Source organism: Anguilla anguilla, chromosome 11, assembly GCF_013347855.1.
Source record: "Anguilla anguilla isolate fAngAng1 chromosome 11, fAngAng1.pri, whole genome shotgun sequence".
Classification (NCBI taxonomy): Eukaryota; Metazoa; Chordata; class Actinopteri; order Anguilliformes; family Anguillidae; genus Anguilla; species Anguilla anguilla.
This window is the reverse complement of record NC_049211.1, coordinates 19512626-19540187: the sequence shown is the minus strand read 5'-3', so window position 1 is coordinate 19540187 and position 27562 is coordinate 19512626.

Here is a 27562-nt window from a genome sequence, read left to right as displayed (position 1 = left end):
AAATAGTGTGGACATTTAGTTTGTGGCAATATTAATCTGCAGCACAGGGTGTGCTGTGCAGCTGCTGCGGTCACATGATGCAGCACTGGTGAAGGGAAGGGGGGTGGCCTGGGGGGACCCGCCACCCCAAATCCTATTGAGCATAACGGTACACTACAAAAACTGAAAGCTTTACATCTTTCTTGTCAATCATTGTTAACAGGTGGCAGAACTTGTTGCCACGCTAATATTTATAAACTTCTGGGATCACACACAGTACACCTTACCACCCACCTCCTGTAACTAGGTAGTGTTTCCTTATACATTCAGTAATTTTTATAATTAGACATTTCCCTCCCTTTCTATGGCTGCCTTTTGTGTGTCATTCAGCCCAGTTAATTAAAAAAAATTTTCAAAGGCAAACCCAAGTTGCTCTTAAACAAAAAAAAAAGAAAGAAAAAAGTTTGCAGCTCAGAAGACGTTATCTGCAGTCCATTGTCTGGGAGAAAGAGAAATTGAATAGAATGTATGACGTAATGTAAAATCAATGGTTCAAGTTTTGAACTAAACAATACAGAAAGTTTAGAAAATATGGAAGCATTGGTTTAAATTTATTCTACAACAGTGTAATAACTAAGAACTGGGTAGAATAGTTATTGGGTGAGAAATTAGAACAGATAAAAGTATATTTCAGTCTGGTGTTTGTCAAATGTGCATATCAAAGAAAATAACGGGTTTAATTTCCCGAGAAAGTATTCTGATTTGAACTTTGTCAACCTCCTGTCAGAAATCCAACCCTTGATTATTGTCAACTTCATCCTTATTGTGGTACTCATATAATATTATTAGTCTTTCCCTTCCTAATTCAAATTTTGTTCACAAAGAGCCTAGTGCAAGTGAGCTGAACCTTGTCAAAAGTTATAATCAAATAACATGAAAGGTATTTGTGAAGTTGGACTGACATTGAAAAATTATTTAATTACATGATCCTGGCAGTCTCAAAGTTGAAGGTTCTGGAGCTGACAAAAATCAGAGAACAAGTTTCTGGATAAAAGCTGAGGGTCTGCAAACAATACAACGTGCTACTCTCTTGTACTGAATACAGCCGACACAATCCCATCCCACCCACCTTTTATTATGACCACACAATACACACAGAACATCTGTAAACATGTTTTTATAATTTCAAAATGAAATGAACAATTACAAACATGCATAGACATGGGGGAAGAAAAAGATGAAGAAAAACATGAATCTTTTGACTTGAAAAGCCAATGAACCTACATATTATGAATGAGTTGAAGACAAAGGTGTTGGATAAGACCATCGGTATGTGAACTATCCTAACAGAAGCACATGGGTACAATTACATTTACGTCAAACATCCATAAAGACTCTATAAATGGACACTACCTGTGTGTGAATGCATTTTCAATGAGAAATCAGAAGATATGTAAGTAACTGTTCCAGAGAGCTCCAACAGCTTGAACTTAGACTGTAGCCTGTGATACAAGAAGCAAAATGTAACAGGGAGACAGAACACCTTTTTAAATCTGGCAATGGCCAAAGTAATTTTACATCAAACAGATAATTAAATGTGTGTGCATTCTTATTTTGTAACTTATTTTGGAACCCATCAATAAATGATTGTGTCAGATGGGGGAAAACTTCTGGAGGGTACTGGAAATACTCAAATAGTCACATTCTGGCCATATTTCTGATACTTCAATTACTATAGATCCTATAAAACTAACAGACAGCCATTGCTTGACACCCGAGAAGTCTTCATTCTTTCTTGATTTCATTAGTTCTTCTTTCATGCAGTGGCAAGTCTCCTAGTTGGTTAACTATATTGAAAAGGATCTGAAAAAATCAAAAAGGAAATGTAAAATTAGGTTGTGCTAAACCCCCTGACAATTTACACATTTTAAGGTGCTTGTTTAAAAAAAATGAATGCATCAACTGGAAGGGTGCCTAAACTTTTGCACATGCCACATTTAGGGCTCTGTTTTAACAGTCTTGGCATATGGTCTAAAGCAGGGGTGTCAAACTGAATTCTAAGGGGGCGGCAGCGTTTGCAGGTTTTTGTGTTTTCCTTCCAACCAGCTGTCAATTAAGGCTTTGTGAACAAGGTGTGTGGGTTCCTCAGCCAATCAATGTCTTAAATTAAACACTTGTGCTGAGAACACATCAAAAACTAGCAGACACTGTGGCCCTCCAGGACTGGACTTTGACACTTGTGGTCTAAAGTGCAATGCGCAAGTACATTTAAGCCGTGACCAGACCCCTTTCGCTAGTTTCACAGCAGCAGTTCAAGCGCAATGTAAGGCACAAGGTTCAAAAGGGCTGGAATTAGTGGCTTAGTTAATCAATAGGTGTGTCTTGGGACGTAACATGCAATAAACCAATCAGAGTCTCAGCTTCCATCACCCTTTAAAGCCACATGTGTTTGCCACTTGGCAGATTGCTAATATAACAGTGGATTTAGAAAAACTTTCGGAAGATATTTACCTCTGAGGAACAAGACTTGCTAGTATGCAAGTCCATCAAAATTGTCTGAATTAATTGTGTAATGTAGAGCAAATTAGTTTTTATTTCTGATTTTTAAAAAAGGTTTATTTTTCTTAATTCTCTTGTGAATTGTTTTGATTAATTATGGAGTAAAAAGTGGAATCAGCAGGGTTATAATTGCTGGATGTATGGGAATCTGGTCACTGTAATTAAAATATATATTTTTAAATCTGTTAAATTCAGTAAATAAATAGCAATTGTGTAGTTTCACCAGGGCGCCCAAACTTTTGCATACACTGAATATAATATGCATCCCATTGTGATTTTAACATTTATTCACTCTGCAGGCACATTTGAGCAGCTCAATCAATCAACCCATCAATCAATCAATCAATCACTTTACTGAAGTGTGCTGTTGATGTTCAGCAGTTTGAAAGGATTTTGTCTCCTTCAAAGACATTGAAAAATGTGCCAGATTCACTTCTAGATTTTTGGGATGTTACTTTTTACATAGTTACAACTACTAATTTGTAATATTTACTGATTGACAAATTCTGTCAAAAGAAAAGTCAGAAGACAATGAATAACATTTCAGGCTCCATTTTTAGCTCAGGGGAAAAGCAAAAAGAATGACAGGGAGATGGATGCAGTAAAAAAAAGGGCATTTTCTTTGGCCTTGAAGGATGGGCACTACTTTGTGCCAGTTTAAAGAAGACAAGCTCAGCTTTGGAGTTGCCTTTGCTGGGCTTAAGAGGGCCTGCATGGTGTGCACTGATCCGCGCTTGCTCAAAAAAGATGATTAAAGTGGAGAACGTGCTCAAGCCATGAAAGTTGTTCTTCAGCCTCTTCAGAGTGATGCTCTGACGGGGGGAAGAATTTGTGTCATTAATGAATTGCACATTGTGCTGAAAATGTCTCACTTGGGAGGCCTACTTCAGACTGGTGGATAAATAATTATATTTTTATGCACCCACGATGCTGGAAAAGCACCATCTGGGACAGCGCTGGTTTAGCATTACAATATAAATGGGAAATCGCTGAGGCTGAAATGGTGATGTAGAGTTATTTGCCAGCCACTGCCATTCAGTGACAGGTCGTCTCCCTCTGACTCCGCCGCTTTGGTTCATGCAGACAGAAGCGCTTTGTTGCCAGGCAGCATGGTGATATTTTTCATGCAAGACTCATTTCTGAAATGCCACATTTCCGCACGCACCATGCACAAAGTGGCTTGATACCATATGCAACCCCGAATTCTCCTTCGCATCCAACCAAGGCCGAACTCTGGGACCTTTCCGGGTGTTTGTTCTAAGATGCACGGAAATGATCAAGATAGGAATATACCTCAGTGTTAAACACATATTCTTATTATTATAGAGACTGCATTACAACATAGTAACTACACTACAGTACATACAGAAGTGAAATAAACAATTTTTAATCTTCTTATTTTGCACATATTAAATGAATAATATACTCACCACAATGGAGTAGAACCCTCTGAATAGGTATATAAATGTTGATTTTGGTTTTAAGAAAGATACAGTACACAAAGTGATATAAAAATACTGTCTATTTTTTGCTTTACTGAGCATAGTAAAGCTTCATTTTGTAAAAGGGCAAGTTTGAATTATCTATGCTTGAGCTATGCATTTGCTTCTCATTGTCTGCAGGCTAACTGAAAATGGATAACATTTTTACCATGCATTCAAATTCACACACACACACACACCCTTTGATTTTGATATAAATTTCACAACAGGAAAAGATTATGTTTATTGTCTTTTTCATTTTTTATCATTTTAATATCTGCATTTATCCTTGTTTTTAATTGTTTATGGCTTTTATTATACTGCACAGTGATCCCTGGGGTACTATATTTTGTTCTTCTTTTACACCTGTCTGTAATGAGAAGAATGACATAAATGCAACTTGAATAATTTTTTTATTTTAATCGAGTGACTGTAATTAAAATGACAGTTACAGTACTGGTACAAATTTGGGATAGATTATTTATAAACAGAGTTTGGCATGGAATTAATGGAATACTTCGCAACAATTTCTATTCTATTATTTTTGGTATACTAAATATAATATGTAACAAATGAAACATCAACATAAAACAAAAACAAATCAATAAATAGCATTTGTGTTAAACAAGTTATAATCATTACACCTTCATCTATGTATTGGTTCATACCAAAATAATTGAGCAGTGTATCTTACTGTTGGAAATTTTATAATCAGCTTGAACATGTATTTCTTTGTCCAGTATTTTTCTACATAAAATGATAATACTTGTGCAAAGAAAGAAAACCATTTTTGGCTTGTATACTGTATTTCAAATTACTGGTGATCAAAGAATATCACAACCAATCGTGGTCAAGAAGATAAATGTTACGAAGATATTTTACAGGCAAGAATATCTTCAAGAAACAACAACAGCAGAAAAGGGCATAGTTAAAAGTTTTAAGAGAACTAAACTGCACAGTATTCCCACAATTTGCGGCAGTATGGTATATGCAAGCTACATGCATTAACTGCATCAGTTATCCCCTCTCGAGCTAATGTGACATCATATGGTAGCGCTCAATCAGAGAGACCGATCGCCCACTGCCCTCCCCAAAGGCTTTCACTTTCTTTCCCATCTAATGGAAAATTGCTGAGTTTAATTTACTGAAAATAAGCCACACCACCCATCCATCCATTATCTAACCTGCGTATTCCTGGTTATGCCCTCTGGAGCAGGATGCACTGGATGAGAGGCAGGAATAGCCCCTGGACTGGTTGCCAGTCCATCGCAGGGCACACACAGCATTCACTCACGCACCTGGGGGAAATTGTGACTCTCCAATTAACCTAACCAGCATGTCTTTGGGCTGTAGGAGGAAACCAGAGTACCCAAAGGACACTCACGCAGACAAAGGGGGAACATGCAAACTTGCGGTGAATTAATGAAATCATCTGTTCTAATTTTTTCTTTTGTTTGAGCAGCAGCTCATACCGCGGTATTTTACTTCTGTGAACGGGATCACTAACATTTTCATGATCTCCCCTGGTTTTATTATTTATCTTATGCTCATCTTCCATTGCAGTGGTAGACTATGGAAATTGGCAGTACGCCCTGCATAAAGCACACCGCTCTTAAAGGAAAAGAAAAGAGACCATTTGATTGGCTATGAACGAATCCAGCTGCAACACACCCACTGATAATATATTCATAGATAATATACCAACATTCAGTAGCCACGCCCAGTGCACCCACGCTCTGCATCATTGATTTTGCCCATGCACTGCGCAACATTGATTCCAAAAAATAAAGCCCTTTAAGTTAACCAGATAAGTTAACCAGGTAACCACAGCAATCAAAAATTGTTTCACACTTCATAAATCTTATGGCTAAAAAAATTTCCAAATTTAAATAATTACTGTTGTTATGTGCAATTCAGACATAAAAGCCAACTTTTCTCAGACATTCTGACAGACCTGTGCAAGTGCATAAACCTGTGGCAGGTAAAGCCATTACTACAGGACTAACCAGAGAAGGGAATAAATACATGGACACTGAATGGAGGAAGACTGTAATACAGCCGCTATCATCGTGTAATGTACCGCAATCCATACTAGAGGTGAACTGGCCTCCATTCTACTGCTTTTTATTCTACAGCATCAGTATGTGTTCTTTTTGATTTCTCTACGCTGCCACTCTTTCTTGTTCTCTCATTCTCCTGGCTGCTGAGTGATTCTGTGGGGGTAAATTCCCCAGGAAGAAGGCAATATCCCCGAGCTTTATCGTACCCAAGCAGCTGACCTCAGCCTAGAGCTTTCCTCCGACTCATTCTAAACTGCAATATCTCTTGAGGCTGAGGGTTTGGGAAGTTTCATTTCAAGAATTGAATTAATGCAGAATGGAAAAAATAACTGAAAATAAAGTTTTCCTTGTCTTTAATTTACACAAAACTGAATGTTTTACTGGTGGAACCCTGTATTAGGTACTGTGTGATTCTACTGACTTACACCATACAATGGCTACAAAACGATGAGACCATGCATGTCATTACATTTTGGTATGCAAGGCCACTGTATGTATTGGTACATCATATAACCCTTCATAGAGCCCATTGTTATATCACCAATTCACATTTGGAAAGAAGGACCAGTTGACCATACTGCAGCGGGAAGGCAAATATTTCTGATGGCAATAATGAAAACATTGATAAGAGTAGGTCAGCTATACGCTTTAACGCACCTACAACTGCTAACTCCAGAGCAGACTCAACATAATTATGATTTATCAATCACTAAATGTAAAGAAATTATAACCTTATGGTGTATTTCACGTCAATTTTAGTTTTTTGAATTTCTAGCAGAAGAGTTTATATTCTTTGCAGTGATTTTATAACCCATCCATTTCCTCTCCCAGACTTCTTATTTCTTGTTCTCCATTTACTTGGGTGCTTTATCTGCAAGTTTTTTTTAAAATGGCTTTAATAATACTAATAATGTGGGAGAATAGTCTACCCTTTGCCTGTGCTGACACTGTGGAGATGCCTGTGACTTCTCTTTCATTCTGCCCTCCCTGTCTGCAGCTGTTGATACCATTTGCCAGACGTTCCATTGTTTTCTGCTCTGAATCAACTTTTTTTGAAGAAGCTTTTGTTGGACACTACCCACAGAGCTCGAAATATCATATATTAAGGAAACCCATTTTAAAACCGCAGCTGCACCAGAATTTGAATGAAAAAGATAAACCTTGCTCTAAAAGATAAAATTCATTAAACCTCAGCCATTCCACACCAAAGATAATAAATGCATTTGCTCTCCTCTTTTCAAAGCAAAAAAAAGGGGAAGGGCCACAAAAAGATCAGCAGCAGCTAAAAATATGAAAAGGGCATTATTCATAGTTTCAGCTCTTGGAAAACAATAAAAATGTGACAAGATATTTTTCTGCCTATTCCTTGCTTCCACCCCCGCCCCCGCCCTGTTAATGCACAAAATGCTGCCTGCTTTCAGTGTATAGCTATGACTTTCAGTGTATTAATAATTCAGGATACTGTAGTATTTAGTATTTCTCCACTTGAATCTATTACAATGGCATACCTGCAGTTTTGCTGTGAAGATTAATTTGTGTTTGCTCCTGAAAGCATGGTATTGTTTCAGTTTTTGCTACTCCACTGTAGGCTAAGTGCACGTTCAAGCAGGATATAGTGGATTAGACTTCTGGTGCTTGCCATTGCTTGTATGCTGACAGAAGATACAATAATAAATATGTTGAGATAAACCCAATGCACCTTCTTTGCTGCTTCTCCAAATACGCATTCAGTTTGATCCAAAATGCTTTAGCATTTCTATGTGCCCATAAGCAGTGGAGGTGGCATATGAAACCAATACTAATACAACAAGGGCCAAGAGAAAGAAGCTCAGGAATGACTTAATCTTCTTATAATTCTTCGTGTTTGTGTCTGCATGTGAGAAAGTATGTTTGTGTGTGCATTATGTATGTGAGAGAGAGGTGTTTGAGCTTACTGACTGCACACAGAAGAGGCTGTGTCAACAAATGTGGTTATATATTAATGTGAAATATGATTTGTTTGTGAGGGAGTGTATTTTCAATATGTTAGACTCTGCGAGTTCCAATGGCCGTAAATGTGTTTGAATGAGAATGTTTGTGTTACACTGTGCTGAGTTAAACTGTGTGACAGTGGTGCAATGTGTCCTTACTAGTAAATCAAGCAGTTTGCCGTAATTGCCAAACTGAGCACAAAAAAAGTTTAATATTGCTATTTCAACATTTTACCTTCCATTGAGCTTGTGAAAAAAGCCAGCAGTATCCATGGTGGTGAACCTAATGGACACATGAGGGCTGAATCATATACATGTTTTAGGTGTGCTGATGGCTGAATATTAATGCTAATGAGAGTTAATGGTCTCTGTAAGTATTGACATGCAAAATGTAAGTGTGATTGTCTTCTGTAGCTTTTGATGATGTCCATGTGGATTGCAAATTACCATAACATCTGTAGCGCTAATGTTCACGTCCGGTAATTTTTTGTGTTGAGGCTTTCATTTTTATTTTTAAGTAGATTATCATTTTTACAGTCTGCTGTGCAGTTTGAGTTTGCTAATTCTTCAGCTATGTTTAAAAGGATTTAATTGTCAAAGCTTCAATTGAAATGCTTCAATGAGAATGTCTGCTGCTAATTTAATGGGTCACCTACAGTGTATTACACTGTTATGGTGCTAGTGATAAGGCTTTTTTCTATATTGGGGAACATCTGTACTCATCAGTAGTATATTATATATGTATATGTTTTTCATTTTCATATATATATATAATATACACACACACACAGTCAGTGTCTTTATTACATACACCTATCTAGAAACCTCTTTTGTCTTAGTTATTATAATAATCAGGCTTGTAAATATCGGTATGATTTCAGTAGTATTTATCACTGGAACTCAAGGTGTAGTAAAGGTGCTGCAGAAACCTGGTGGAAGGACACATTATTTATTTATTTTGATTCATTTATTAATTTGTTTAACTTTTCTATTTGCAAAGGTCAAACTATCAGTTTCACAGTGATATATCACAGTGGTTACATTCATAAAGATGCATGGTATCAAAACAGAGCACTGGAAAATGCGAAACAAAGGACATTAGCCTTATTTTTTTGTTGTTTTCCTGCCAAGTTCACAGAGCAAAAAATGAACAAAAGAATAGAAATGTCAGCTATTTAATGGCATTTCCTGAAATTAATGTGGCTTTCTTATTCCGTTTTTGATTGTTGTGCTTCCTCCTGTCTTGTCTTTTGGATGGAAGGCAGAAGTTTAGATTAGTAGAACATCGCTATTCAACATCAAAAAGAATTTGTTCTGAAACACTGATTTTGCCCATATATTTGTAATGCCAGATATGAGCATGTACGTCTCATTTGTGCAACAGTTTTGAATGGACATAAAGTGCGTCAATTCACTTTTTAAACAAGATTTTGTTACCAAGGCAACAGACTGCTTTTTATATCATAAATGCCTAGCAACAAAGACTGCATAAAAAGCAGGGAGGAGGCTGAAATATAATAAAAACCCAATAATGCTGCTGATGCTTTTTTTCAGCTCTCAGGTCAAACTGTAAGACTGGAGTGCAATGTGGCGGCTCTGGTAAGACAGGAGAATCAGGTGACCGGTGCGAGCAGAGCATCACCTTTCATTTGGCCTCCTCTTTTCCCTGGAAAAATAATTTATAATCAAAAGGGTTCTGTGTTTGGTACCCGTAGCTCTATTTTTGGTGCATTGTCTTCATGCACTTGGAAATTCCATCTTAGTTTAATTATAAACACAGTTGTGCCTTCTCACATTTTGCCTAATGAGTTTATTGGCAAGTAGGGTAGCCGCCTTTGAAAAGCCCCAAACTTCCCTTTTTCATACTAAGCAGTGTCTGGTCCCACATAGGCACTAGTCAAGAGAGATGTGGAAAAAGGTGATACGGTCAGATGAGTCATCCTTCACCATATTCTCAACAAATGGAAAAACCGCAATTGTATCATGCAGTATACATGTACTGAATCATCTGCGATCTTTACGTTTCTCCGCTCATTTATTCAGGTTTTTCCTTTAATTTGTCACCCTTCTGTATATATATATATATATATATATATATATATACATATTTGCATTCCTTTTTTATTTTGTAATGCTTGAATGACAAGTCTATAGTGCATATTATGCTCACTGTAATTGTCCTCTAATTGCTATGTTAAATGTTACTATCTAACTTTAGCTCCATACTGTAACATTATGTAAATTAATTAAATCAGTTTTTGTTATGTGACTATTTTCCATCATACCAGCTAATTTGGTAAACAGGATTATTATGAAAAGAAAATGTAATCCATATGCTTTAATATCCCAGAGTTTATTTGTGTTTATTGAACATAAAATATTTTGTTTTCAATACTGTATGACACACAAAGATATTGGTGTGTTACAACATGCAGCTTGTATTTGATGTTTCTAACTGACAATAACAGTTTAGCCTGCTCCTCCATCGGTTCACATGTCTTGCCCTCCGTATAGGTGTATGAGTTTCCATCCCTGGAAGATTTCTGACTTTGCAATGCCTAGCTGCCTCTACACATGCACCAGCCACAGTGGAGCTTGTGTCTGAAATCGCATGCATCTGGAAAGCCCAGAACCACAATGTGATCTTTGGCCTGTACGGGAAACTTGTCAGTCTTCTGCCATACACAAAAAAGTTGTCAGCCTTAGTTTTCCCAAAACCAACCCTTTCCAGAAAAGCGTGTACGGTCTGAGTGAAAGTCTTTTCCGGCTGGCTGTAATCCCTCACAGTGCTGAGGCGGGATCCCGGAGGAGTCTCCCCGTCCAGCGCTCGTCCAGCTCGGCTTCTCAGTTCCCCTATAACAAACAGACAGACCAGAGTGATGAAAATCTCAGCACCGCGCGGATATGTGTTCCATGTGAGAATAGAGAAAGAGATCATGGGCGCTGTAGCTCAGAGTAACAGCGCAGAGACACTGCAGAAAGAGGGCCCCATTTTTAGCATGCAAAATAATGCTTCTGTGATCTGACTCAGTTGGCTGGCACTGCACTGGTATTTTGGGCTGGCACAGATGGAAATAAAATTGAAGTTGTGCCATTTGTATAATCTTATTCCATGATTTTTCTAGCACTTTTACTGAGCTGACATGACTAGGGATCATTTTTTTGGAGAGATGGACTGGCACTCATGATTCAAATATAGTGGGCCAGTAGGGGGCGATCCGCCCTTTGGTAAAATAAACCCCCATGCCACAGTGCATTGATGGGGATACTATGCTGTAGGAGATGCTGTCTTTTGCATGAGATGTTAAACCAAGGTCCTGACTCACTGTGGTCATTAAATCCCATGACATTAGATCCCATGACACTCATCACAAAGAGTAGGGGGCTCCCGGTGTCTTGGCTAATTTCTCAGCTGATGTGTAGTGAGCGTACTGTATGCCACAAAATGGCTGCCGTGCATCACCCATGTTGGTGCTACATATTAGTGGTGGTTGAGGTGAGTTTCCCCACGGAAAGCACTTTGAGTCATCAGCCAGTGAGAAAAGCACTATGTAAATGCAAGGAATTCATTGATTAATAATTTACAGTGCACATCAATTATACCCAAATGCTTTATAGTGATAATTGTTAATATAGTTCATTGAATATGTTGGGTAGACACCCACACATACTATCATGTTAACTATTTCCCATTAAATTATATTAAATATTTTCAGGACATTCGTGACAGAACAATTTTGCATTGTTTTTAAATAGTTCATTTTCAACACTGGGTGAAATATCAGCACATGATTTAAAATAAAACAGGCCAACACAGAACAGTTCATAACCAAAGATCTGTTATGTCATCCATCCACTACATCGCCATCCTTCAGAGACTGATCATTATTGCATCAATGTACTCTAGTCCTATAATCACCACACTCAAGCAAGGTATAGACAGATCAATACAGCAGAGAGGATCGCAATTCACAGCCATGTGGAGATATCAATCCCAATTCAAGTGAAATTGTGTCACTATGTTAAGATTGATGTTTTCTATATATAGAGAGCCAATTCTGTTAGCTTTACAGCCCCTTCACTCTTAACAGTTCCATGGAATAAGTGCTGGCTGAAATAAGCCAAAGATTCCACAAACTGAGTTTGAGGGCCAGGACTCTGTGTGTAAATCTATGATCCAAGTATTGCTGTATTTCGGTATGACAGAAATAACCCTTGATTGGTGGCTGAGATCTGTCAAATGTGTGCGACAGATCTTTTATCCCATTTGCTGTGTCCTTTTCCCTTACTTGTTGCTGTGACTGTGACAACTGCTGAATCATCCGATAGTGGCGTTTATGTGCGCCATTAAGGGGCTTCGTTCTATCAGAGTTCAGGCAGCTGGCGATGCAGAAGTGTACAGCCCGTCAGAGTACCAGCCATCAGAATGCAGGGCTGCAAAAAAGGAAAAATGGTCCCAATTAAAGACGTTGCCGATGACATGACGTATTGCACCCATAGCTCCAAGCAGCACTCTTTCTTGTTGGCTGTTATTTGGCGAATGAAAAAAAAAAAAAAATTAATTAAAAAGCACTCCAATTAAGCTGAGCATACACGTTTAGAGTAAAACATAAATAAACAAACATTATGTGCAGTAAGGGCATAATGAAGAGGCATACGTGACTGCTTGGAAAGTGCAGGGCAAATATAACGTGCTAAAATAACCATGCCCAATCATTAAAGTTTTCTGCTGCTGTATTTTTATTTTGTTATTTTGGGACTTCTCTTTTTGCGATGGTATTCATCATTGAACCCTGGGCCGCGCCACTATTGAAATAACACAATGAATGTATATAAAATGTTTTACCATGTACTAATAAAAAGAAACAATAGGTACAGTATGATGTTTCTATATATTTGTATGGAGATTCAAAGATGTAGTAATAGCATTTCAAACATTACAGAATTAGACAGAAACGTCTGAAACAAGTTTTGGCCCATTTCTTAGGATTCAAAATGTATTGTTTTTGACTTTTCAGTTTCTTCTTTCAAAACTTGCTGTACAGAACGAAACTCAGTGATACCAGGGGAGAGAATCACGAAAAAAAACATTGATACACATTCTGTATATAAAAAAACAGTACTATTCGGATCAGCTTTTGAGGTTAAGCAAGAAGGACAGGGCTTTCATTGCCTGAAACCTGGGCCAGCAGATTCTATCGATTCATAGCACCAGGGACCCTACAGCATCTGTGCTTCTGGTGTGGTGGGCCTTTGTTCTGAAAGTAACAATGAGAGATGAAGAAACTGTAAAACATTAAATGCGCTGTCTTGATATTCAATTATAAGAGTGAAGTTGCAGAAAGAGAGTGTGTGTGTGTGTGTGTGTGTGTGGGGGGGGGGGGGGGGGGGGGGGGGGGCGGGTTGAATTGTGTGATGTAATTCATTCTACCATGAAAGTAGAAAATCAACAGTTTTCCCCACTGTTGTTCATTACTGTGGCATTCCAACACCGAAAAAAGTATGTCCAGTTTAAAAAATAAAAAAAACACTGTAGCTTCATGCCATAACACATAACACTTGCACTGATAAAAACTAACGAATGTTTGGAACTGCCTGTCTGAGTCTTACTGTACATCGTTTTATGTTGAGATGCTAGGGTATTTCTATATAAATTTTCATCAGTGCTAAATACAAATGGGAATATAACGATTTAAATAAACTGGCCTTGTCTTGGAATTACGTCGAAAGTCAGTGTGTGTAGCATAAAATATATAAATATTCTACATACATATTTTACACAATCCCTGGGGCAATGCTTAGGAATTGCATCATTTACATGAGGGGGAAAAAGTTCGTTCATGTGTGCTGGTCTTTGGAGGATTCATATATCAATGTTTCTCTTAGGACTGTTTATGTAGATGCGCTACAGCACAAAATTAAATGGAAAAACAAGTATTCTACTGACACACACTATGTTTTACAATTGAACCACCCCCAGACTGGGGCACGCATATCCCTTCTCTTAGAACAGAGAACTGTATAATTAGACATTTTTCCTTTTTGCAACACATTTAATTTGCTCTCAAGAGTATTAAGAAATACTGATTTTTCATATTAAGAATGCAGGAGAGGAAGAGTAAACAGAAAGCAGGGACAATTATTTTGTGCCGTTTTAGTGCAGTAGTAAAAATAATAAAAAGGGTATTCATTTTAGAAATCATGTCCATGTATTAAAAACTAATTTTCAGCAAAATAAAAGCACGCAGAGGCAAACTTGAAACAAGCCTTCATGCTACATTTACACTGCATAACTTATGCAGTACATATACAGTGTATGGGTGACCAACAAATCCCTGGTTTAATGTAATGACATCAATCTGGTCTTGTGAAACTGCACAGTCAATAAATTGACAATTTGAAAAGTATTAAACAGCTGTTCTTCCTTTACTTCCTCTATGTTTAAGGCCTGGCGTTGGAAATGTAAAGCAGAGAAATATTCACAAGTGTTGGAGTGATTTAGTTTAGTTTGAGCGGTGAGTCGTGCTCCACCTGAGGCTGGAGGACACGTGTCACTCCGCTTCATCATGTCGCCTTCGCCGCTGCCTCCGCCGAGCCGCTCCTGCTCTGCAGCGTCCTCAGAGTGGGACTCTGATTTAAGTTCGACAACGTATCGGAGTCTTCAGAGGATTTGTAAAAATTTCCTTGCCCACCGTTTCTCCTTGAAATCTTAATCACAAAACGGCGACGTGCAGGAAGACGTCCTGCTAGGAGGCGTTATCTCTCCCTGCGCCTGGTTCGGAGTGTTCGTTCTGCTCTGGGGCCGCAGCGCTGCTTCACACTGCCCCGGTGTGACTCATCATTAATGGGAGTGCGCTCTGCCTGCAGCTAGCGCACCTGCAGAAGGGCTTATCACACACACCAATGACTCAAAAAAAACCGAACTTAGATTCGCCTCAGAGAAGCTGCATGTCCCTAGGCAGGGTTGATTGGATGTTAACTGCTATATTCCTCCAGTTCTTCCTCGCCTAGATTTTATTTTATTTTATTTTTTTGCATTCCATAAAAAATGAGCCACTGGAAAAGATGTAGGTTAAGGCTGAAGTGAGGTGAGACATGATAAAATTCTCAGAATTTCACACTGTCTTGTCGTAATTGTTTATTTTATGCTTTTAAGTCTCACTAGCCTGTAAAGCCAATACGTCCTGGGTATCTCTGTATTTTACTCTTGTTGATTTGACTTATAGTTTGTTTTATGGGAGAGTATGTCAGGCTGGCTTGTTTTTCAATTATGTAGTTGACATACTGAAGATGTGTTTATGCAATGCAGCTCGTTAAAAATGTTTCGTTTTTTTTACTCTTTTTTACTCAGCTGCGACAATGTTTGATTTTGCTTTGCCTGTTTTGAAGTATTTGACACAAATCAAAGGGCTTGTCCTTTCTTCCTTGCACTGCAGCTGAAATGCAGATTGTCTAATGATGTCTGGTTTGTGGAAGTTTTAGCCGTGAACAAAGAAAGTGGTAATGGGAGTGAAGGACATCCAAGCGCTCTATCTGTTAGAAATGGCATATGCATTGACAGATTGACAGCCTTTGTAGCTGATTCATTATTGATTTCAATCATTTGAGCCAAAGGAAAACAGCAACACCAAGAGCAAAAATACAAACAACTGCGCTGATCTCGTATACAGATTGCCAATGTACTGATTTTCCTTTTGTATGATTTACACAATAATCTTAATACAGTCTATTCATGTCAGTGCTTTATAATACCACCAATGGATGAGTCTGAGACAAAAAGAATATAACTTGATTGAAGAGACAATTGCAATATAATAGATTCCCCCATACACTTTAAATGATATTTTTCAAAAACGAATTTTTAAATTTTTAACCAAAATAGGTTATTTGGGTTAAAAAGTGGTGCCCCACCCCACCCCTATCCCACAAACCCTCAGTTCTACCCACGTCATTTTAAGATACAATGACGCAAATTTGGTCAGTTTACTGCTGATTAGACCACTAGGGTTAAGGCAGGGGTCTGCATTCCTGGTCCTGGAGAGCCACAGGGTCTGCTGGCTTTCATTTTCAACTTAAAATCAGGAACCATTTCAGACCCACAAAAGCAGAAAATGTGAGGTAGATGTGTAATCAACTTTAATTGACCAATTAAGTGCTGAATAACAACAAAAATTAGCTGACCCCGCAGCTCTGCAGGAGCAAGATTGCTGGCCCCTGGGTTAAGGAAAACCATTTTTAGGCTTAAAAATCAGAACAGGCAGAAAAAAATAGAGAACTATCATTTAGAAACGTAGCTATAATATCCATAGCAGTTAAAATGGTTAAACCGCTTTGAATGTGGTGTGGAAAATATACGAGTGTTTATGATGAAAGCACGCATATTGTATATTCATTAAACAGCACACAATCACATACATTTTGTCTATATTTCTATAAAGCAACTTTCATGTTCTTGAAAGTAATTAAAATATGTACTTCAGGGTTTTTTATGATAATTTATTCAATAGGGCTAGCCCATCTTCCTCTGCTTGTCACAGTGTGTGGGTGGTCCGCATTTGGCTTGACGGGTCAAAGCCAGTCCGATTGGTAAAGACCCCCTAGTCATACTTGTCTAATGACATTCTATAGGGCTTCCCTATAGGGCTTATAGGGAAATGGCAATAAGCACCTGAGCCAGTCTGTGATTGAAAAGGTTCCACAGTTGGGAAAGGCAGAGCCATTGGCAGGTTAAGATACTGAAAAGTCAGTGCTGTGCCAATGGAATACAAGGAACATCAATAGCAATTTTGTGTGAAAACTGTGCATGTTTAAATTACTGTACATTTATGTGGTGATACACGGGTCTTTTAGGGTTGATTATTATTTTAAGTTTGTATTTTTAAAAATGTATTTCTGCCACATGCATTGTGTTATTGGGTTCATAATCTATCCATTTCAATAACAACTGATATTTTTAATAAATAAGTTAAAAAGGCTACACATAATAAAATGTTTTACAGAGCAATACAGTAATCTCAATCCATTCTTTTGCCATTTTTCACTCACATAATTTTTGGGTACACACTCATGTGTAGTCGTACAGAGGCACAGCAGACTGTTTCTTGGAAACAACCTCACTGTACCACATCAGCATCAACTGCTTTCAAAATACATCTTCGTAAAGTTCATTGGGGAAAGCCATACTTGACAAAGCAGGCTTGGGTGACACCAGGAGTGCCCATCAGCACAGCCAAGAGTGAAATGATGGTTCCATCAGCAAACGCAATTCACACACAACTTGTGTACCAAAACACAACTTGTGTACTGTTTTTTTATGTTTAACAACAGGGCAATCATTTTCCTGAAAATGATGTAATTGTTATCATTATTATCAAAGGATCACTCACTTGCCCCTCTCATTTTGGTAATGGACCAAGCGTGGGCCTAATTTCTAAGGGAACTGCAAAGTGACTAATAATGTTTATAAATACAGAGAATGCCAAAACCTGCCTGGCAAGCTCCTGAGGTGGATGTGACCCCATCTCCAACCAGCTCGATCAGCTCAATGACATCATGAGAGAAGGGCGTTATCGAGTTACACATGAGAGGATCTGCAACACGCTGCAGCCAAAGGCCCACTTGGGGAAGCAAAATGCCACTCATCCACAAAAAGAATTCATTTTAAAAGCTCAGCTAGAAGGTTAAGGAGTATGCTGTGGTCTTCACTACCAATCGACAGGTAACCCACTAAAAAGCAGCCAGAGAGTGCAGTGGAGTTAGAATCGGATTAGAACTACCACAGAGTAAGCAAAGCTATTTCCGAACTGTTCTGGCATAGTGCTTGTTCCATGTGATTGTTGAAGCATTCCCCAACTTTCCTCCATCATGTGCCTCTTATCTGTAAAAAAGTTGTTTTAAAATAAGGCACATTTCACCCATGAAAGGTTCAGTCTTTGCTTTATCTATTTTCATAAAACTCCACATGATATTTTCTGGTGCTTGTTGTGTCCTTTCACTGAACACATTCTATTCCAAGTTGAAATCTGAAATGATTGAATTCCTATATCAAAAGTTAATCTGACTTTCTGCCAAGAAGGAGCTGTCTCCCAGTACAGTATTTTAAGGGCCTGCTACACAGAAAATATTCGCTGTTACACTACTCTTTTTAAATATATTACTTCTATATATTACAACAAGTTAATTATTTATTTAAAAGGCTAATAAACATAAAGCAATCTGATAATATCAATGTAATACAAGCTTCCAGTTTTGTCAGGGAGTAATAAAATGTACTGTATGTAAATAAAGATCAATTTACAAAGCAACAAATTGTTTTTAACACTATACAGTATAATTCCACACTGTAATTAAATGTTTATTACCACCTCTTTGCTATCCTGTACACCTAAGCAGCCATAATTAATAAGTAGCAATTTACTTATCACTGGCTTTGTAACAGTTTGAAACTGACCCTGTAAGTTTGACCAGAAGCGAGCGCTAAACTTTGTAATCATTTGAATCCGAAGTTCCATTTTTCCCCCTCTGACGGGCCCATGGAGGCCCCATGCTAAACAAGAGAGAGCGAGACAGAGGAACACTTCTGCACTTCACTTCACTGGCAGTGGCGACTGCATAATGCATCCCTCCCATGACGGGGAGAGCTTGCGCAGACGTGAAGGGTACGGATTGAAAAATGAACGGTTAGTGAGCTCCTCGGAGCGGCGGGTCCGTCTTTGCGCTCGGTGGCACTGGGGTATATCCTGGCTTAACGGAGAGGGGAAGACGGGAAGGTGTTGAAAGCAGTGTTTCTATTCTCCGGCACGGCTGTGGCGATAAAGAAAGGATAACCCCGGGTTCAGTCCCATCACAAGAATATTAATGGAAAAGCAGCTGGAGCTGAAATGTTGCCTTAAAGTCATTTAGGCGTCTCATAACTTTTTTAGACTTAGTTGACCAGGCAGACCCACCTTGATCAGATCTTGTGATGACAGGTCTGATTCTGACAGGGGAAAAAAAATGTTAAGAGCAACGTAAGGCCGTTGACTTTCATTATAGACTTGTCATTATAAACCAGACTAATCGATTAAAAAAATCAAGCGTACTATGCCTTTTAAATAATGCAACACGTTATTGTCTCGTGATCTGTAGTTACAAACTACATATGAAGTCAGGTGTGTTAATTACTGTGTGATGAACCAGACACATCACATCATACCAATCACTCGGTGAAAAGGAATTTTTATGGGCAAGAACAGACTGCATTGAGATACAGCAGCAGACAAATCTGGGAAGGTCTGCATACACAAATATGTATCTGGTCTACTTTATCATGCATAAATATGGTTCACTTGAACTTGAAAAATATTAGCTGCTTACACTGAATGCAATATTGTTTAACATAGGAACATTCAAAGACATTTTATTTTAATTTTATTTAAATAGAATTTATTTATTGTACCATTCTTCATTCACATTGTTATTAGAGATTTTTCCAAATGTAAAGCCCATTGTATTGCATTCAGTAGTACAAAATGAGCTATGCAAATGAAGATTGATTGACTGATTGATTAAGCTTAATAAACTCACATGCTCAAAAGAAAGGAATATTGATGTGGTGAATAGAGTAGTCCTTTACTGGAGAGACTTGGGTTGGACACTTATGAATCCCCTCTTTCCATATATGGCATTTTTTGTGGGGCCATTTCTGATATGTTTTACTTTATAACATGACCCACCTGCCACATTACACTGTGAATCCAATACTTTTGTTGATGGTGGATGCATTGCTTTCATATTCAAATGTATATCTGCGTGTAGCATTAGGCAAGCAACACGTGAGTGCTAGTGACTGCCTTTCTATAGAACAAACAACAGTGAACCTGCTTTTAAGGATTGGCACTTTAAAAGGTTCCGCTCCTTTGCTTCCTGTGTCGTTTCCCAAGCTTGAGCTTGTTTGGTATAGATGTCAGTGTGCAATATGCAAAACCCTGGCATTATTGAGGTGAATTATAGCAACAGTAGAAAAGTGGAGATTTCGAGTCCACTTTTTGATTGTGAGCATGTGGAAAAGCACATTGCTTCAATGTAAGCTGAACTTTTAGACAAGGGTCTGTTCTCTGAACAGCTAAGTAATTTCTGTCCCTCACAGATCAATAATTCCATCATATCAATCCAGTGCTTGAAGTCACAATGCACAGGCAAGGCTGCACATGCTGTTTATAAATAGAACAATAGGTAAATAGCTGTTACGGCTGTACAAGTTCTGACACTTCATTTTAATTTATTTAGATTGGAGTAAATGTAAAGCTACCAAATCTAATATTGTGCAGTACAGTAAAAGTATTTATATACGGTGTATTAAATGTATTAAAATACCAGAAGTGAAGTGAATTTACCGATGAAAGTGAGCAAATAATATATCATAAAAGACATCATAATGTAGCTAGAGAACACCTGATGGTGTGCTATCAGAAAGCCAGTTACATGAAACAGCAAATTGCTTTGTCTGAAACACAGCAGCAGTCCACCAGTTCAGATTTTGTTGAACATTGAACAGTAAGCCATCAAAAGGTACTTTTAAAAAAGTGTCCCATTAATAAAAGGCTCCATAATTGGATTCAAATTAATTTTCTGTTCTTTGTAGAAATATGTGATACTGAATAAAAACATTATTTATGACATGTACTATAAAGTTTACATGCCGAAAAACTATCCTGCCATGAGAAAATGATCTCTGATATATGCCATATTTATATATAGTGGTTCCAGTAAGGCTTGGTTTGTAAAAAACCAAGGCTTTGATTTCAGTAGTGTCTGCCATGGTCAGTTTATTCTGTAACAGCTGATTCCCTCTCTCTCTCTCTCTCCCTAACCTTTCTGTATTGTAATTTCTTAACAGCAAAAAATTAGCTTAGTTTGTAAGGCGACTAAATCTGTGATGTAGGAATAAATATATAGTTGTGCAGCAAGCCCAAAGTCTCTGCCAAAAACTTTTCATATTAGAAGGTCAGATCTGAAAAAGGTATAAATACCTTGCCTGCAGGAGATCCGATCCCTGTTATTAGCCTGTACAGACTTAACTAGTGTAGTAAGTTTCCAAAGGGACCGTTATGTTGCATAGCCCTCATTAAACATGGGTCAGTGTTAGAGTCCAGTTCACTGCCTTGTGGTGACATTACAGTGGGCCCTGCTATGGAGGGTGACAGTGGCGTTTGTATCATAAGGGCTATTTTGTATACTGTGTGCCAAGGGTTTCAGACAGGGGTTAACTGACAGAAAACCCCCAACTCCACCCTTCCTTGTCCTTCACTGTAAATTGATGACTAGTCAAACACTATTAAATGCACTGCTCTGATAGTAACAATGCAGTAAATAAGGATTTCAGTCAATGTTTTCAACTCATTTTATTCATCAAATTCATTTTATATATGGCCACTATGGGCATAATGCCTCTAATATTTTATGGTTCATTACAAACTTAATTTAGAAGACTGTACATCAGTAGATTCTGTACACAAAATATATGACAGGATTCCCTGTCTTGTTGCAACTTTTGAATGCAGAGTCACTCTTCAAAGCCATGAATAATTACCGTAAAGGAAAGATTTATACTTTGAATGAAAGTGAGAGCATGTGACAGTGTGGAGATATCCTCAAATATGTCAGATTGACAGAAATGACACAATTAATTTAAACAAAAGAAAATTACACTATGTGAAAAATTACACCAATACATCATTGCACTAACATGCCACAACAAATACATGAGGGACATTATTTTGCAAACCATCCTATTTGTTGGGCTGCTGGGTGGCTCATTCAGTTAAGGCACCATGCCATGAACCCTGCAGTCTTGGATCAAATCCAGACTGTGCCAGTGCTGACAGTGGGTAGTATCGCCATAGGGCGATGTGATTTCAATTGCTGATTGCATCACTCAAGGTATGGGAGGGTTCAGCCATTTAGGGGTCCACATTTCTTTGCTCTCTAGTGGCAAATCGGGCACCTGTGGACTCTTAGGTCAAGTGTGAAAGATCTCCACTCAATGCAAGCTTAGCTGTAGTCTGTGATGTGAAAAGAAGTGGCTCATGAGACCATGTTTCGGAGGAGAATTGTGGATGTCTACCGTGTCTACTGTGAAGATGAAGGCCTCTTCGGTATAAATTTGTTTGAAATGTTTTAATGTGATATGGGAACATATCTAACATCTTACTTCAGTCTACCTTAAACTGCTGATAGTCTAAATCAGTGACTGATTTAGGCTAGTTGCACACCTGCTGGTGATTACAATTAACATGTCTTTAATGCAGGTTTGTGAGGAGCAGGAGGGGTTTCTTTTAGCAAGTAGGGTTGAGGTCTCTTCTATGGAAAACATATAACGTCCCTGAAAAAGAAATGCCTTTTTGTATACATATCCAATGGTTTTATATTATTCCGTTTGGCAAAGTAGTGGCAACAGTCTCCTGAATTGGCAGTGGGGTTTGTGCAAGAATGCAGCAGTAGTTGCAAATAGTTTGGTTTCAGCTTTCAAATCAGGGTGGGAACTGGACAAGCTCTGCCACACGTTGGCTGCCAAATGAAATGGTTAAATACATCAAAACAATGTCTTCTAAATGTGCTCCCTTTTGTGTATATCATCAAACATGATTTGAAGTGCTGTCCTTTCTTTTGTTAGCAAAAGTTGAATGTTCAGTTCTCAGTGTTGTTTTGTTAAAGTTTCCACACTGTGGAGGAACAGAACCATTTTGAGACCCCATTAACCTCTTGCCAAATTGGGCAATCAAACTTTGTCAAGCCTGAAATTATAGTAATTAGAAATAAAACTTCAATGTTGCATTGCATAATTAATTTGCATTTGTGTTTTAACACTGCCTTTTGTGGTAACACTGAGTGACATATGTTGCTGAATAAATCTTTGCTCCCACACCATATTACTTGTGGACCAGAGTGAAGGACGAGAATCTCTAGTTGTTTATGTGTCCTTTAAATACAGAAATACATGTGTTGCTATAATGCATTCCATTAGCTTCAATTCCATTTCTAGAGTGTAGCCTTGGTTACTACAAATTGCATTCGATTTTGTGCAATAAACAAAAATCTGTTTCCCATGTGTTTTATTCAGGCACAGCAATATGTAAGTGGTATGGCTTTGAAGCAGAATGATGCTTCTTACGTAAACAGCTAGTGACAAACCACCATCATCACTTAAACATTTCCTTTACCAAAGAGAGTGAAACATTTAGAGAATACATTGCAGATAATAAATGCAAAAGCTTCTGCACTAGAACTAGAAACATGGCCATTTCAAAGGCAGTGAAACATTTTCATAGCTGTCCAGTTTTGAATTTCACAACAGCTCCAGTATACATACTGCTGAAGTGGTAGTATTCAGGAATTCCAAATTCATGGTATTCAACATTCAAAAGTTGTAATCCCCAATAGCACCCTCAAAAACAGCAGTCATATGTGTTTCAGGCCTTCTCTCCAGTTGGCAGACGCCTGGAAGGCCAGACCCAAGATGCTGAGTTATTGAGACAGAAGTGGAGGGCAGTGAGAGGATCTGCTATACTGAGTGATGCCAATTACTGCAGAGATACCCTGAGAATAAACAGGCCCTCCTAACGAACAGAGAGCCAACCAATAGAATGAGGTGTGCAGCATGAAGCCATACTGTTGGGAGATGTGAAGGACTAAGTCAATAAGGATAATAATGGATGGAGTGTAGCACAGTGGGTAAGGAACTGGGCTTATAACCGAAAGGTCGCAGGTTCGATTCCCGGGTAGGACACTGCCGTTGTACCCTTGAGCAAGGTACTTAACCAAAATTGCTTCAGTATATATCCAGCTGTATAAATGGATACAATGTAAAAATGCTATGTAAAAGTTGTGTAAGTCGCTCTGGATAAGAGCGTCTGCTAAATGCCTGTAATGTAATGTATATAATGTAATAAGGGATGTGTTGCTGAGGGGCTGATGAGGAAGCCAGTATCAGGGTGGACATCGGCTACTATTGGCAGTCAGGGGAAGGAAGCGAGTAAAAGAGGATAAGCTTAAAGTAGAGGGAGATAGAGGGCTGGATGAGATTGGCAGGGTACACGGCTGCCAGCCCTGTGGGAGTCCCTGCAGTCTTGCTTGTGACCCGTTGTGGGGCATTCAGTATATTGAGAAAGGTTGGTTCATTTGATGTCTGCCATATTGCCATAATGGACGGCTGGTGCAGTCCAGGGTCTCCATGTTTTTGCAAACTGTCAGTATAAATTTCAATACTTGATTTCTCAGAGACTTAAAACAATTTACTTACACAGTAGATCATTACCCTATTAGTTAAACTGATTCTGTAGGCACAGTGCAACTAATTGCAGTGGGGGCATTATTTTCCTGCTCTGGAACTTAGGAAATTAAAGCTCAGAATGGTGTGAAAATGTTCCCAATCAGTCGGTACCCTGCAAATACAGTAAGGTTAATCATCTCCTTCAACAAGAACCATGTGTGCCTTTATGTCATGACACACTGTTCAGGAGTCACACACCATTGGCTGGTCCTGTATTTACATATTTTCCATCTCTCACCGGCGCTGTGTCTTCTGTGTTTCTGAACAAATCCCTGCATTCTGTCATTTCCTCCCTCAATGTAAATATTAATTTCATGCTTTTCAATTTCAATACAGCCTTTTTTAGGCTGCGTGGTGTTATTTTAGCTGGATGGGTTTCTGATGTTTACTGCAAGGAAATCATTACAAACCCCCGACTGCAAACACTATTTCTAATTTCGAAATAAACACTCGCCTGCAAAAATGCAAAAAATGTGCATCATTTTTCAACTTCACATGCAATATCCTTGTCACTGTGTTGTCATTATATTTATATTGAAAAGTTACAGAAATATATTGACTCACATACTGTGACCACATCATTGTTTTTAGGATACAGTGATGACCATTCATAACCACTGGGATCATACTTTCATGATGTGCATCATTATGATACTGTCAACTATGAACAAGACAAGATGATATGAGGACGGCTCCCTCCAGGGTGACTGAATGGGGGCTGTTAGTAGTATCAGTAAGGCTGTAATAATTTCACTGGAGTGTATGGAGTAGTTTGCACTCTTTTGTGCCAGCACCCTTTTTTAACGGTAATATTAAAAATATTTCTGTACTACTGCACACCTCCTGCTATGTCATTGGTCAAACCTCAGTCTTTATGAAATTATTGATAGAATTGAAAGTAAGGGGTGTATGTAGGCTGACCAGACATCTTCATTTTCCCCATTTCTCTTCTTGGACCGAAAATGTCCATCCATACAGAACTACTTCTGAATGATATAGCCCATTGCTAACATTCAGAAAAAAATAATATTGGCAAGCAAGCAAGCTAGCCACTAATACTAGTCTGCCTCACGTGTTCCCTCTCACAAATAATGTTTGTGCTGGATTTGGTTGGTTCAATGCAAAAGTATACCGTGGATAAATAAAAGTGGTCTGGAAAGCACTACCAGCTTTGGAGTTGCTAAACCCAACCAATTTTATTTTTTTGGTAGCAATAAAATAGTAAAAGACATAACAATATAATGGCTATATTTGCTAACTGTGCTACTTAACAATGAATCCAAAAAACAAAATATGTATAAACATTATTGTAATTATAAAGCAAGGCAAAAATATCTGTAGATTTTTAAATTATTAACAGCACATAACAGTAAAAGTTTCAGTACATGTGCTCTGTTAAGAGTTGAATTAACACTGGACATTTTACTGTGTGTTAATACCGTAACTGTGAATTTGAAAGTCCTGTTGTTTAGTGTTCATGCTTTTTATTCCCCATGAGACCACTACGTGCTTTTTATGAGTTTATATATTTACATAATACATATTTGAAGTCCAGTATTACAGTACATGTGCTGTGTATTGAACTGATTAACTGACTAATTGCAGTAATAGAAAAATACAGATTTATTTTTAATGTAATACTTTTATTTGTGTTGAGCTAAAGACAAAAACACACAATTAAACTGTTAACCAAATGTATTAATATAACTTTCAAGATGGCATGCATTATGTTCCTGAATGCATGTCAGGGGTATCCAATCTTACCTGAAAAGGGCACAATTTTAACAATTTGACTAATCGTGGTATTGAATCAAGACCTGGATAAGTAGAATCAGGTGTCTTTGTGCAGAGCTAAAACAAAAACCTGCACCCACAACAGCCCTTTGTGGAAAAGATTGGACACCCCTGGTGTAAGTTCACCCACACAACAAATACAGACTTGTTTTCTAAAAGAGTGCTCATAATTCTCTATTCAGATTAGACGTGTATTATATCGAGCATATTGAGAGGCAATGAGAAAAGAGCCCATGTTTTCTCTCAAGGGCATGCTTTCATCTTAAATTAAAGGGAAATGTTCTGTTGTACCCACAGCCAGGGTACCAAGAGATTCATTCCCCTTTGGGTTGTACCCTGATTGTGCTGTTCGGAGCACATTGCCTATTTGAGAAAATCCACTCATAGGGATTTATTACTGTAAAAATCACTGGTGAGGAATTAAAAGGAGATGACAAATTCTGAGAGGGGTAAAGAATTGTGAAAAAGGAAAAAACATTTTGAAGATTTGCCGGCATGGAGAGGAGTAATAATTCCCAGCTCAGTTGGCTGTGTCTTACAACTGTCATTCGGGAAGTCATGTAGAATGATTAATGTGCTCCCACAATATCTTATTGGGTAGTTTATGTTGCCAGCACTTAGAAACAGACACAAATGTTCAGTTAACTTTGGCCAGAAATATTGTGTGGTATATCTTTGTGTCATATTTTATTAAACGCACAATGCTGTGAAGTAAAATGAGGAACGAGGTGTGAAAAGATCCACCTGCAGTTCTGTTTATTCCTGAAACAGTTGAAACCCCCCAGACCCAAATAAAAAGCACTTGCCTCATTTCAAGTGATAGAGATGAAAGATAGAATGGGCCAAAACAGCTTTTAAACCAGAGATAAACAAGCTCAGCTGCTCTGTAATACAAGTTTTTATTTAAATGCTGAAAACGTGTCATACCTGCATTACACACAGTAGTCCCTAAGTACTTGGACAGTGACACAATTTTTGTTGTTTTGTAGTCCAGCACTTTGGATTTGAAATTAAATGATGAATATGAGGATAAAGTTCTCAAGTAACCTAACCAAAGGTCTAGAATGTATTCTAGGTATGGCATTTGCATTTGGGGTCTGTTGCTGTTGTCTCTCAACATGAGCACCAAAAAAGTGTCAGTGCCAGTAAAGCAGGCCATCATGAGGTTGAAAAATCTGAATAAATTGATCAAAGACATACCCAAAACATTGGGTGTGTAGAAATCAACTGTCACTTTGGTACATTGGTAAAAAGTAGGAATGCACCGCTGAGCTAAGCCAGTGCAAACAACCGAGAGGCTTGATTCCGATGATAATGAAGGGAAGGCCTCTCATAATCCCCAAATAGCGAGAGTGACCAGGGAGGTAGGGTGCTATGAAGGACAATGCTGATGCAGCAATAGCACCAATT